A 12,741-nucleotide genomic window follows, 5' to 3' on the forward strand; every position below is an offset into this window, starting at 1 on the left:
CCAGCTAGGCCAAATGACCAGTCATACTGGCAGTCTCGTGCAATATGACTGTAAATGAGTGTGTTTTGGGGTGGAGATAGGATGCGGGGAGGGGGGGGGGGGGAGACTGAGATAAAATGTCATGGAAGGATATGTTCACAGGTTTCAGAATGAAGACATTTCGATAGTATCATGCAACACGGGTCTGTATTTTGAAGAATGATGAGTGAAAGGGATATTGCTGTGAGTTCAGGCGATGGAGAGTTTTGGATGAGCATTTGTTCTGCAGCTTTGTAACTGGGAGTGAGGACAGCAGAGTCTTCGCCTCACTGGGCTGAATCTAACAAAAAACTGTCTCAGTGACATTTTCATTAAGTGTGACAGGGATTGTCTGCACGAGGCCGAGCTAGTTTCCTGGTGCTATCTTACCAAACTCATCTCATTAACTACCCACCCCACTCCATAGTGTCCCTCTCATACAATGCCAGCCCGATTCTGCCACCCATCATGACTGGAGGTACTCACAATCGCCTGGATGCCCCTGGATATTCTGTGATCACTGACACTGGTGCCATCTTTAAAAGGCCGATGGGCACACGGTTGTGCTTTCTCAGTTTGGAGCTTCCCTGCACATTTTCCCCAAGCATGGCAGCGAAGGGGAAATTACACCACGGTTTGTCGACAGCAACATGGAGGTCCTGGTGGATGGGCAAGTACAAAAGAGGACCATTCTCTTCCCAGAGGGGGCCACACTACCAGACCCACCGAGCATGGTCTGCTCGCACCACCTACCTCAGTGCAGTATCTACGGTCTGAAGAAATGCCCCGCAATACAGGACAGCATCAATAACCTTCCCCACTCTGTCAGGATAAGGGTCACCGTATTCTCTGCTCCCTCACACTCACTGTATATCTGTTATAGCACCGACCCCCGAACAAGGCTCATGCTCCACCACTCTCACTACTACATGCAGCAACTTCCCTCTCTTTCTCTCTTGCCTTTCTAATGCCCCCAACATAGTTATAGAATATTCTGGGGAATGCTAATTATGGAATGTTCCAGATAATGTTCCAACTTATTCCCAGTTTCAGGAAAACGGCTGTGCCCCAGTGTGTAACATGTAAGAGGATGGAGTAGAGATGTACGTTTTTCAAATCACACACAATTAAAATCCATCATGAGGCCATTCAGTACTTCAAACATGCTCCAACATTCAATACGTTTAGGGGTGATCTGATGGTTTTCTCAGCTCCATGTTACAGGAACTTTCAGTCATTCAACGCCCAGGTTCCTGTTACCGAGCAGACGATTCTCAGAAACTTCATACCCCGGGTTTCTTCCACCATGTGTTCAGAAGGCTTTTCCCATGGGGACGGACTATCCTAACAATATATTTCATCTGATTTATAAATTCATGCAACAGTCAGCATGCTTTCCACAGACCAATCAAAAACATGCACTTATTTTATGGTTATCGGTATTCAACCACAATTAGTCATTCTGGTTATTTCATTTGTCTCACCTTATTGTATTCAGCCAAAGACAGCTTCCAAACACTTGTCTCATAATAAAATACAATTTCGAGCAGAGAACGTTTTTGTATCAAATACACCTTTTTCCTTGTCATTAAATTTTCTCTTGCCCTTTTTCTGCGGCTGATTCTGTGTATAGCAGTTACACAGTCTCCCACTCAGTTGGTTGGATGGTTAGTTTGTGATGCAGAGGGAGGCCTCCAGCGGAGTTTCAATTCCCCAGAGCCTACCATGAAGGGGATCCTCTCTCAACCTCACCCTATTACCCGTGTGGTGACCTTCAACGTAAACCACCACGAGTGGGTCTCTAATGAGAGTTATTTGGGACTCTAATCTATCCATATTAGCATTTCAATTTTTAGCAAATTTTTTTATTGAAAAAGATATTTTTATTATTATATTAAACCAATAACAAAACAACTCAAATAACTGAACAAAATTACACCCATGTGCATGTATATACAAAATAAGTTAAAGTCTCTAAACGGACAGAAGAAAAACAAAAATAAACAATAAATAATAAATAAATAATAACAAAGTGATAGCTCTCGTTCTTCAAGAGCATCAACTGATACACATTCATACGTTCATAATCCCTAATATCTGATTCATTAGACAATATCGTCATGGCTATATAAAAGACCTTTTTAGAGTGGTAAGTAAGCCTGCATCGCGGTAATCCAGAAAGAGTTGCCATATCTTATATAAATCTCTGCTTTTCGGTGCACCATACTAATGAGAACGTCCAAAGGGATATTCTCCATGACGAGCTTACAACGACCCAATAGACACGGGGGTTTTTCAGACATCCAAAACAACAGAGTATTTTTCCTAGCACAGTAAGCATGGGGGAGATACTAAAGGAGTATTGTGCATCAGTATTTACTGTGAAAAATGATATGGAAGATATAAATTGTAGTGAAATAGATGGTGACACCTTTCAAAATGTCGATATTACAGACGAGGAAGTGCTGGATGTCTTGAAGCGGATAAGGTGGATAAATCCCCAGGACCTGATCAGGTGACCCCAGAATTCTGTGGGAAGCTAAAGAAGTGATTGCTGGACGTCTTGCTGAGTTATTTGTAATATGGATCGTCACAGGTGAGGTGCCGGAAGACTGGAGGTTCGCTAACGCTTTTTTATTGTATAAGAAGGGTGTTAAGTACAAGCCAGGGAACCATAGACCAGTGAGCCTGACGTTGGTGATGGGCAAATTGTTGAAGCGAATCGTGAGGGCCAGGATGTGCTGGCATTTGGAAAGGCAAGGACTGATTAGGGATAGTCAACGTGGCTTTGTGCATGAGAAATCATGTCTCACAAACTTGATTAGTTTCATGAGGAAGTTACAAAGAGGATTGAGGAGGGCAGAGGGGTAGATGTGCTCTATATGGACTTCAGTAAGGGTTTTGATGAGGTTCCCCATGGGAGACTGAATGGCATGGTTAGATCTCATGGAATACGTGGAGAACTAGCCATTTGGATACAGGACTGGCTCAAAGGTAGAAAACATAGGGTGGTGGTGAAGGGTTGTTTTTCAGACTGGAGGCCTGTGACAAGTTCAGTGCCACAAGGATCGGTGCAGGATTCACTACATTTTGTCATTGACATAAATGATTTGGATGCAAGCATAAGAGGTACAATTAGTAAGTTTGCAGATGACACCAAAATTGGAGGTGTAGTGGAGAGGGGAGACGGTCACCTCAGATTGATCAAATGGCCAATGGGCTGAGAAGTGGCAGATGAAGTTTGATTCAGATAAATGCGAAGTGCTGCATTTTGGGGAAGAAAATCTTAGCAGGATTTTACACTTAATGGTAAGGTCGCAGAGTGTTGCTGAACAAAGAGACCTTGGAGTGCAGGTTCAAAGCTCCTTGTAAGGGGAGTTGCAGGTAGATAGGATAGTGATGAAGGCGTTTCCTTTATTGGTCAGAGTAGAGAGTACAGGAGTTTGTAAGATCATGTTGCGGCTGTACAGGACACTAGTTCAGCCAGTGTGGAATAGTGCGTGCAATTCTGGTCTTCTTCCTATCGGAAAGATGTTGTGAAACTTGAAAGGGTTCAAAAAAGATTTCAAGGATGTTGCCAGCGTTGGAGCATTTGAGCTACAGGGAGAGGCTGAACAGACTGGGACTGTTTTTCCTGGAGCGTCGGAGGCTGAGTGCTGACATTATAGAGTTTTAGAAAGTTATGAGGGGCATGGATAGGGTAAATAGGTAAAGTCTTTTCCCAGGGGTCGGGGAATCAGAACGAGAGGGTATAAGTTTAGGGTGAAAGGGGAAAGATATAATAGAGAACTACAGGTCAACTATTTCATACAGAGAATGGTACATGTATGGAATGAACTGCCAGGTGATGTCAGGGAGGCTGATACAAGTGTAACATTTAAGAGGCATTTGGATGGGTAAATGAATAAGAAGGGTTTGGAGGGATATGGGCCGGGTGCTGGCAGGTGGGTTTAGATTGGTTTGGGATATCTGGCCGGCATGGTCGGGTTGGACCAAAGGGTCTGTTTCCATGCTGTACATCTCTATGACTCTATGACTTATATTAATCTCTGTGTTTTTGTTGCACCATGTTGGTGTGAAAGTCCAAAGGGATATTCTACATGATGAGTTTACAAAGTCCCAACAGATCCGGGGTGTTTTCAGACATACAACACAACATAATATTTTCCCTCGCCCAGAAAGTAAGGATATATTTTTTCCCCATGTGCATCTGTGTAAGATACTCTGGGCAGGCCCAGGAAAAGAGAAACCAGGTCCATCTCCAATTCGGACCCCAAGACCCACTCTCTCACACCTAACGCAGTGCTCCAATATATACGAAGCATGCAGCAGGACCACATGCAATGAGTAAGAGTGCCTGTAGTCATTCTGTATTTAGGAAACGATGAAGATAATCCCACTTTGAATTTTGAGGGAAAATCTGGGGTCAGATAGACCATGTGAAAAATTTTCAACTGCATGGAATGGGTACTATTTCAGATCAAAATCCTTCGAGCATTTTCACAAATATCCTCCCATGTCTCCGAAGAGATCTAAACCCCCAACCCTCTCGCACAGACGTCACGAAGCTGCACAGTCTTGTCTGAGTGGACACTATCCAACTAATGATAAACGGTACTGACAGAGAGCGTATTCTTAGCAGTAAGAACCCACTTCTCTGTGTCGGACCTATAAGTGTCTGTTCAAAGTAATTTTTTAATCAAGTCTCTAATTTGGAAAAAAACAGAAGGAGTCTCTCCTAGGTAGCCCATACCTACGAATTATTTGACCAAATGATATAATTGTTTCTCCCTCAAGTAACACGTGGTGGCTCAGTGGTTTGCACTGCTGACTCACAACACCAGGGTCATGGGTTTGGTTCCAGTCTTGGGTGACTGGCTGTGCGGAGTTAGTATATTCTCAACTGTGTCTGCATAGGTTTCCTCCCACAGTCACGCAGATGTGCAAGTTAGATGAATTGGTCATTGCTAAATCGCTCATAGTGTTCCAGGATCTGTAAGTTGGGGCATTAACCAGGGTAAATATAGCATGGTAGGGGAATGGGTGTGGGTGGGTTACTCTTCAGAGGGTCGAAGTGGACTTGCTGGGCCCAAGGACCTGAGTCCACACTGCAGGACTTCTACTAATTCCATATCACCCAAGCAAGGTATCCCCCTCGCTGCCCACAGTTTACACCTGGAATCCATTATCCCTGGTTGACAACCTGGTATACCAATTATAGGGGTTAAGAAACGTGGTTTGGGCTGTATTGCCCTCAATCTGACGGATTGTCCTTCATGCTTTAACAGTATTGATCATCATTAGTTTCTGACAATACTCCATAAACGTTGTCAATTTATCTCAGAACGGCAGACTAAAAGGGTTCACTTTGTCTGAGAGGGCTCAATGTCTAGCCATATTGACGCCAAGAGCACAGCGGCCAAGCATTCAAATACGTTGAAAAAAAACTTAATTTATTGCTATTAATCAGGGAGATCAACTCCCCACAATCTTTGGGGCAGTTCCAATTTTGCTAGCTTGATAAAGAATCGCTTATGGTGCCAAATAAAAGAGCTAAACCAGCCATTTTTTTCAAAAAAAAACTTTGATTAGATTACTTACAGTGTGGAAACAGGCCCTTCGGCCCAACAAGTCCACACTGACCCGCCGAAGCACAACCCACCCACACCCATTCCCTTACATTTACCCCTTCACCTAACACTATGGGCAATTTAGCATGGCCGATTGACCTAACCTGCACATTTTTCTACTGTGGGAGGAAACCGGAGCACCCAGAGAAAACCCACACAGACACGGGGAGCATGTGCAAACTCCACGCAGTCAGTAGCCTGAGGTGGGAAGTGAACCGGGTCACTGGCAGTATGAGGCAGCAGTGCTAACCACTGTACCACAGTGCAGCCCACATGCCTCATTTGTCTGGGAAATATCAAAAAAGCATTTACACGGGGTGTAGGAAATGAAGAAGGACATTCATTTTAATAACAGCTATCCGACCTAGCCAGGATTTTGGAAATGCCTCCCATCTTTGAAGGTCTTGTTTAATTTTGTCCAACAAATGCACATAGTTCACGTTAAATAAATGATCAAAGACAGATGTAATGAATATACTGCAATAGGGAAACCACCCCATTGACCTTTTAAAAGGAAACCAGGATTTAGCCTCAGTATCAGGTATTTCCCTAAGACCTCCCACAGGCATGGCCTCCAACTTTGTGAAATTAATTTATCGCCCGGAAAGGCAACAAGCGAATTAATGCATTGCATCACACGACCTACCGAAATTGCGGGATTTGACAAAAAACATAACACCCTCATCTGCATACAATGTAATCTTTCGTGACTTCTATCCCACCTCTGGGGCAGATATGTTGCTATCCTACGGATGGCCTCCGCCAGTGGCTCAATCCCCAACGTAAACAACAATGGTGAAAGGTGTAAATCTTGTCGGCTGCCTGGAGAAATATTAATATTACTGGTTGGCCACACCATTAGAGAGAACTGCAGACAGAGGATCACGGTAAATGACCCTCACCCACTTGATAAAAACTTTGCGTAGACCAAACCAAACCATTCTAATGTACAGAAGAGATCCGGCCACTGAACCCAATCAAATGCCTTCCCTCATCTAAAGAGATCAATAATCCCTGGGCAGATTGATGTTGACACTCTTGGATCATATTGAGTAACCACTTAACATTGTAGGAAAATCTGCCGCCCTTTATAAAGCCTGTTTGGTCCTCTTTGGTAATGGAAGGCAGCAAAGTTTCCAGCCTTAATGCACGGGTTTCAGACGGGATTTTGAGACCAACATTTAAAAGTGAGATTGGCGTGTAAGAAGCACAATCCTCCGGGGTCTTCATTTCTTCAGCATCAGAGAGAGATGAGCCTCTCGATGGAGGGAGGGGTTCATGACTGTATGAGTGACAGAGCATATTAAACATCAGCCCTGACAATAGATTTATAAATTATTTATAAAATCACTCAGAAATCCGTCAGGAACGTGTACCTTTACATTCTGAAGTTGCTTCACATCCTCCCGTGCTGACAATGGTGCATTAAGGCACAACACCTATTCAGGGGTTACTTCCAGAAGACCCAGGTTCTTGAAAAATGACTCCATCTTAATCCATCTATCCCCAAATTATTTCAGGCTGAAATAATTTGGTGAAAAGTCTCGGACAGGAGGCATTAATCTTTTTGGAATTGTAGGTAAGGATCCGAGTACCTTTCCTATTTGAGGTAATGGCTGAAGAGGGGCGTTCGTTTTCCTGGCAAGATAGACTAAATACCTGCCTGGCTTATCACCATGTTCAAACAGCCTTTGTTTAGCAAAAGTAAGTACCTTCCTGGCTGTCTGTGTGAGCGTGGAATTCACTGTGGACTGAAGCATTGTGAGGGTATATCACAGTATGCCCTCTTGGCTGGCCTCAGCTCTGCCTCAAACCAGCGTTCCTGCTCCCCCTTCTGCGACATCCTAAGGATTAATTAATCCCTCGGCAGAAGCCTTAGCAATTTCCCATCGAATGGATGGTTTACTGGTTAAATCTGAATTAATGGCTAAGAAAGATCTGAATTCATTGCAGTGGGTGGCACGGTGGCACAGTGGTTAGTACTGCTGCCTCACAGCACCAGAGACCCGGCTTCAATTCCTGCCTTAGGTGACAGTTTGTGTGGAGTTTACACATTACCCCTGTGTCTGCGTGGGTTTGCTCCGGGTGCTCCGGTTTCCTCCCACAGTCCAAACATGTGCAGGTTAGGTGAATTGGCCATGCTAAATTGCCTGTAGTGTTAGGTGAAGTGGTAAATGTCAGCGAATGGGTCTGTGTGGGTTGCTCTTCGGCGGGTCGGTGTGGACTTGTTGGGCCGAAGGGCCTGTTTCTACACTGTAAGTAATCTAATCTAAATACTCAATTAACCAACTAGTCTTAATACGAAAGAGATTGATTCGCTAGTGTCTCGAAGCTGTTATATTGCCCTTAATCTTAATCAATAAGTATACTGCTTCATGGTCAGAAATGGTAATATTCCTAATTGTGCAGGATGCCACCGAATCTAAGATTGTTGCAGGAATGGGGAAGATATCAACCCTCGTGTGGCATTTAACCGGTTAAAGAAGAAAATAAAATCCTTACTTGTGATGGGGATCTGCCTCCAGATATCCACCAGCTCTCCGTCTGCACAAATCCACTAATTGCTTACATTATAACGAGGGTATTGGGGCACCTTAGGACATTCTGTTCACCGTGAGGTCCATAAGACAGTTGAAATCTTCTACAATAATGTGCCATGATGCAAGATAACTGAATTTGGAAAATGCATCTACCAGGATTTTAAGAGGGTGCGCCGGGGGTGGGGGTGGGGGGTGGGGGTGGGTGGGGAGGGGGTGCAATAAACATTCAAAATACTGTATTATTTACCATAGTTCAAGGCTTTGGGGATTATGAGCCTCCCGTGAGTATCAAATACAATCTAGTAGGTTAAATGGAAGATTCTTTTTATCCATTATGGCTTCTCCCCAACTCGTAATATTAAAAGAGGAGAAATAATCCCGATCAAACGCGACCTGCTGGAAAGTCAAATGTTCTTTGTCATCAAGGTGCATCTCCTGCAATAGGAGAACATCCATCCTCTCTTTTTAAGACTAGAAAGTAAATTTTTCCTCTTTTCTGGCTAATGGCTCCCCTTAATGCTCCAGGTAGACCATTTAAGCACATCATTTACCCAGAATACACTGTAGCAACATTTGAACTCGAGAGACGAAGAACTCGAATTACTGATCATTAATAAACAAAGTCTCATAGAGCTTAAAAACTACACAAACTAAAACTACTACAACTGCCAAATTTCAAATCTTTCCAAAAATAAGCATTTTAAGTAAATGGCTGTGATGGAGTGGGTTAGGGAACCCCTTTGCCCGTGCTGTGATGCAGAGCCCAACAAAGCAGACCTTCCAGATGAACACCATCTTGGATTTCCCCTTATCATTTTATCGATATTATCATTTCATTTTGCATTATATTCCTGGATGTGCTGGAGCAGTGTGATTTTTTACCACTGTCAGCATTTCCCCAACACTGCACATTCCTGCCATTCCTCGATAATCCTTGACTCCGTTATTCCTAATGAACCTTCTGTCTGCGCCTCAAAAATATTCAATATTCCTGCCTCCAATGCTCTGCAGGGAAGTGAGTTCCAAATACTATCACCACTGAGAAAACTATAATTAACTTCATCTGTGTATGAGATTATTTTTGTCTCCTTACCTGAGAAATGATATAATTAAATTCGAAGCAGTTCATAGATATTTCACTTCATGTATTCCAGGGATGAGGATCTTATATTATGAAGGCTTTAACAGGTTACTCTTGGAATGAGGGGTGATGTTATTGAAACATACAAAACCTAGATGAGAGTGATCAGATAGATACCCACTGGGTGTTTGTATTTTAAAACTTCTTGTTTTTATAGAATCTCTACATTGTGGAAGCAGGACATTCCGTCCATCAAGTCCACATTGACTCTCGTAACAGTATCCCCCCACCCCCCGGACCTGTCCCCCTACTCTATCCATGTAACCCTGCATTTCCCATGGCTAACCTATCTAACCAACACATCCTGGGCGCTATAGGCAATTTAGCATAGCCAATCCGCTCTAAGCTGGATACCTTTGGACAGTGGGAGGAAACTGGAACACTGGGAGGAAACCCACACAGACATAGGGAGAATGTTAAAAATCCACATCAAGGGTTGCCCGAGGTTGGAATTGAACGCAGCTCCTTGGTGAGGGGAGGTAGCAGTGCTAACCACAGATCCACCATGCACATTCGTTAGTTATATTAGTTACTTGTGGCTGACTAAAGAAATCTTCCTGACTTGTTCCTGTCACTGAACCCGACTCAGTCTGAGAACCTTATCAAGGCCATATCACCAACCTGGTTACATTTAAAATTATGTGTCAGCAGTGGAGGAATGAGACGAGAAAAGGAAACAGTGATACCCTCCAACCTCCATCAGAGCAGGAATTAGGAGAAATACACAAAGTAGGATTTCAGTCAAGTGGGAATTCTCTTACCCAGAAGTTTGGGATGGCTGGATCTTTAAATTATATCTAAGTTGGCTTTGTCTGGTTCTCCATGGACAGGTGAGTCAGGGATAATGGTGCATGGAAAGAAAAGTGCAGCTGGGACCACAATGAGATGAGCTATGTCCTTATTTACTGGTGGAGTAGTATCAAAGGGCGGAATGGCCCACTTGTGTCCCTCAGCCCTATGTTCTGATGTTCCATTCAGCCCTCGGACCTGCTAAACAGGGGCCGATCGAGGCCACTCCGATGGTTAGGTGTAGTTTTGGAAATGTACTTGGAAAATCCAGGCTGGATCAGAAACTGGCCACCACCTCCACCCCCCAGTCCCTGTTTACAGGCTTCCCCTCTCTGTAACTTCTGCTACAGATGTGGGTCATTTTGCAGACCCAGATACGCTGGGAATACAGCTACATACCCCACCCAGGGTTAAAACAACAAATCCTCTGCTCTCCCTGAATGCAACATTGTACAACACGATCTCCAGCAAAATAACCCGTTACTTTCCAAAAGCATAACATGTGCAATTAATCAATAGGAACAGGAGTAGGTCAATCGGCCCCTCAAGCTAACCCTGTCATTTCATAAGAACATGGCTGATCTACTCCAGGGCTCAACTCCACTCTCTTGCCGACTCCTTGTATCCCTCCACACCTCTCTGAGTTAGGAAATTCCAGACATTCACTAGCTTCGGAGACAAGACATTACTCTGCATCTCAGATTGAAATCGATGTTCCATATTCGGTATCTATATCATCGAGTTCGACACTTTGCTCAAGAATGGAAACAACTTCTCAACATCTACCTACTCCAACCCCTCTGTGTCTTGTAGGTTCCAGCAGTATCACTATTCATTCATTTAAACTCCAATGAATAATCGCCTCACCATCTTAGAGATTCTCAATAACACAACCCTTCCTTCCCAGGAAACCGCCTAATGTACCAAACGAGTTACTTGCTGCATCATCGAGCTGACTTTATGTTTCATACCCAGGAAGACTCCAATGTCTTTACTGTTCCTTTTCTGGAAGTCCTCTCCATTAAATAACAGCCTGCCTTTTGATTCTCAGTGTTATCCTCAAACTTGGATGTGCGTTGCACTCAGCTCCCTCCTTCAGGCTGTCAGTATAGATTGTAAATAACTGATGCCATCAGACTGATATTTGTGGTACTCCAGCAGATAACCCTTTACCATAAAGATCCATTATCCCTGACTCTCCTATTTCTGTGTTAAACAATCATCATCCCATTTTTCTACTGTATCCGACGTCCTGGAGCTTCTGTTTTGTGTAAGAACTTTTGTTTTGTGATACCTTGTGGAAAATCTCTGGAAAGCCTGGTGTCCACCAGATCCCCTTTATCAAGTCCGTTGTTACATTTTCGGGCATCTCCAGAAATACTTTGCATGATTTTACACCGCAAAATATCATTTCCTTTTCACAAAACCACCCTGACTCTGCGTGAAGCTTTTCTAAATGTCCATGCTGGCCATGTTTTCCAAACTATATTAGTCCCATCTGTTTTCATTAGGTCCATGTGCCTCTAAATGTTTCCCATTCATATGTTTGCCTAAATGTGTTTTAAATGTTGTAGCTGTCATTGCATCTCCCACTCTTCCTCTGGAAGCTCATTCCATACCCCCACCATCCTCTGTGTAAAAACGCTGCCCTTTAGTCCCTTTTAAATCTACCCTCTTACACCATAAACCTATTCCCTCTATGTTTGGATTCCTCTATCCTGTGGAAAAGACCTTGGCTATTCACCCTATCCATACCTCTCATGATTTTATAAGCAGCTATAATGCCATTCCTCAACATCCTACACTCCATCTGATACTAACTTCAAGAACAAGTGTTTAAAGATAAGCACTGCAAAGTTGAAGCAATATTAAAAATGACAGGTAACCAACACTCAGCCCAAACGTCATACTGTGATTTGTTTTTCTCCATGTTTCAATACTAAGGCAGCATGAAACGCTTACTAGTGCCAATAAGAAGTCAAGCACCTGAATTCCTTTGTCTAAGAGGGTAATGATCACGACAGTGAAAACGAATCTGTGGCCAGATCTATATATTACCACATGGTCAACATTCTCCCTCCTGGCCTCCGTATGACTTTGTGTGGTTGTGTCTTCTTTATCTTGCATTCAATAGAGAATTCACACCTTAAATTAGACCCGTTATACAGAATCTTTTCTTTCACCACTGCTAAAAGCGCGTTTTTCCTTTGCCACACCCTCTTTTCTCTGTCACCCATGCTCCACCTCTGGCAAGGGAATAAAAGACCATTTTGCAATTGTATTCTGTTTTGAAGAATTGTCACATTGGACTGGAACTCTGTTTCTCTCTCTCTGCAGATGTTGAGAGACCTGTTGAGTTTCTCCAGAAATGAATAGGCACAGAACGATTTTTCAATTAAACAAATAATTATGGATACTGGAAATAAAAATAAAAAAACCTTTGTAGAAGGTTCACTGGACCTGAAAGGTTAACTCTGTATTCACTCCAGAAAATTCTGCAACATCTTTCGCAATTTCTTCAGCAATTTCTGGTTTTGAACAATTTCCAACGACATATTGTCAAAGATGCCCAAACATCCTGTCCAACATGGAGTGTTGTACACTGGGAACTGAACAGTAACGC

The sequence above is a fragment of the Chiloscyllium punctatum genome, chromosome 16, assembly GCF_047496795.1.
Source record: "Chiloscyllium punctatum isolate Juve2018m chromosome 16, sChiPun1.3, whole genome shotgun sequence".
Lineage (NCBI taxonomy): Eukaryota > Metazoa > Chordata > Chondrichthyes > Orectolobiformes > Hemiscylliidae > Chiloscyllium > Chiloscyllium punctatum.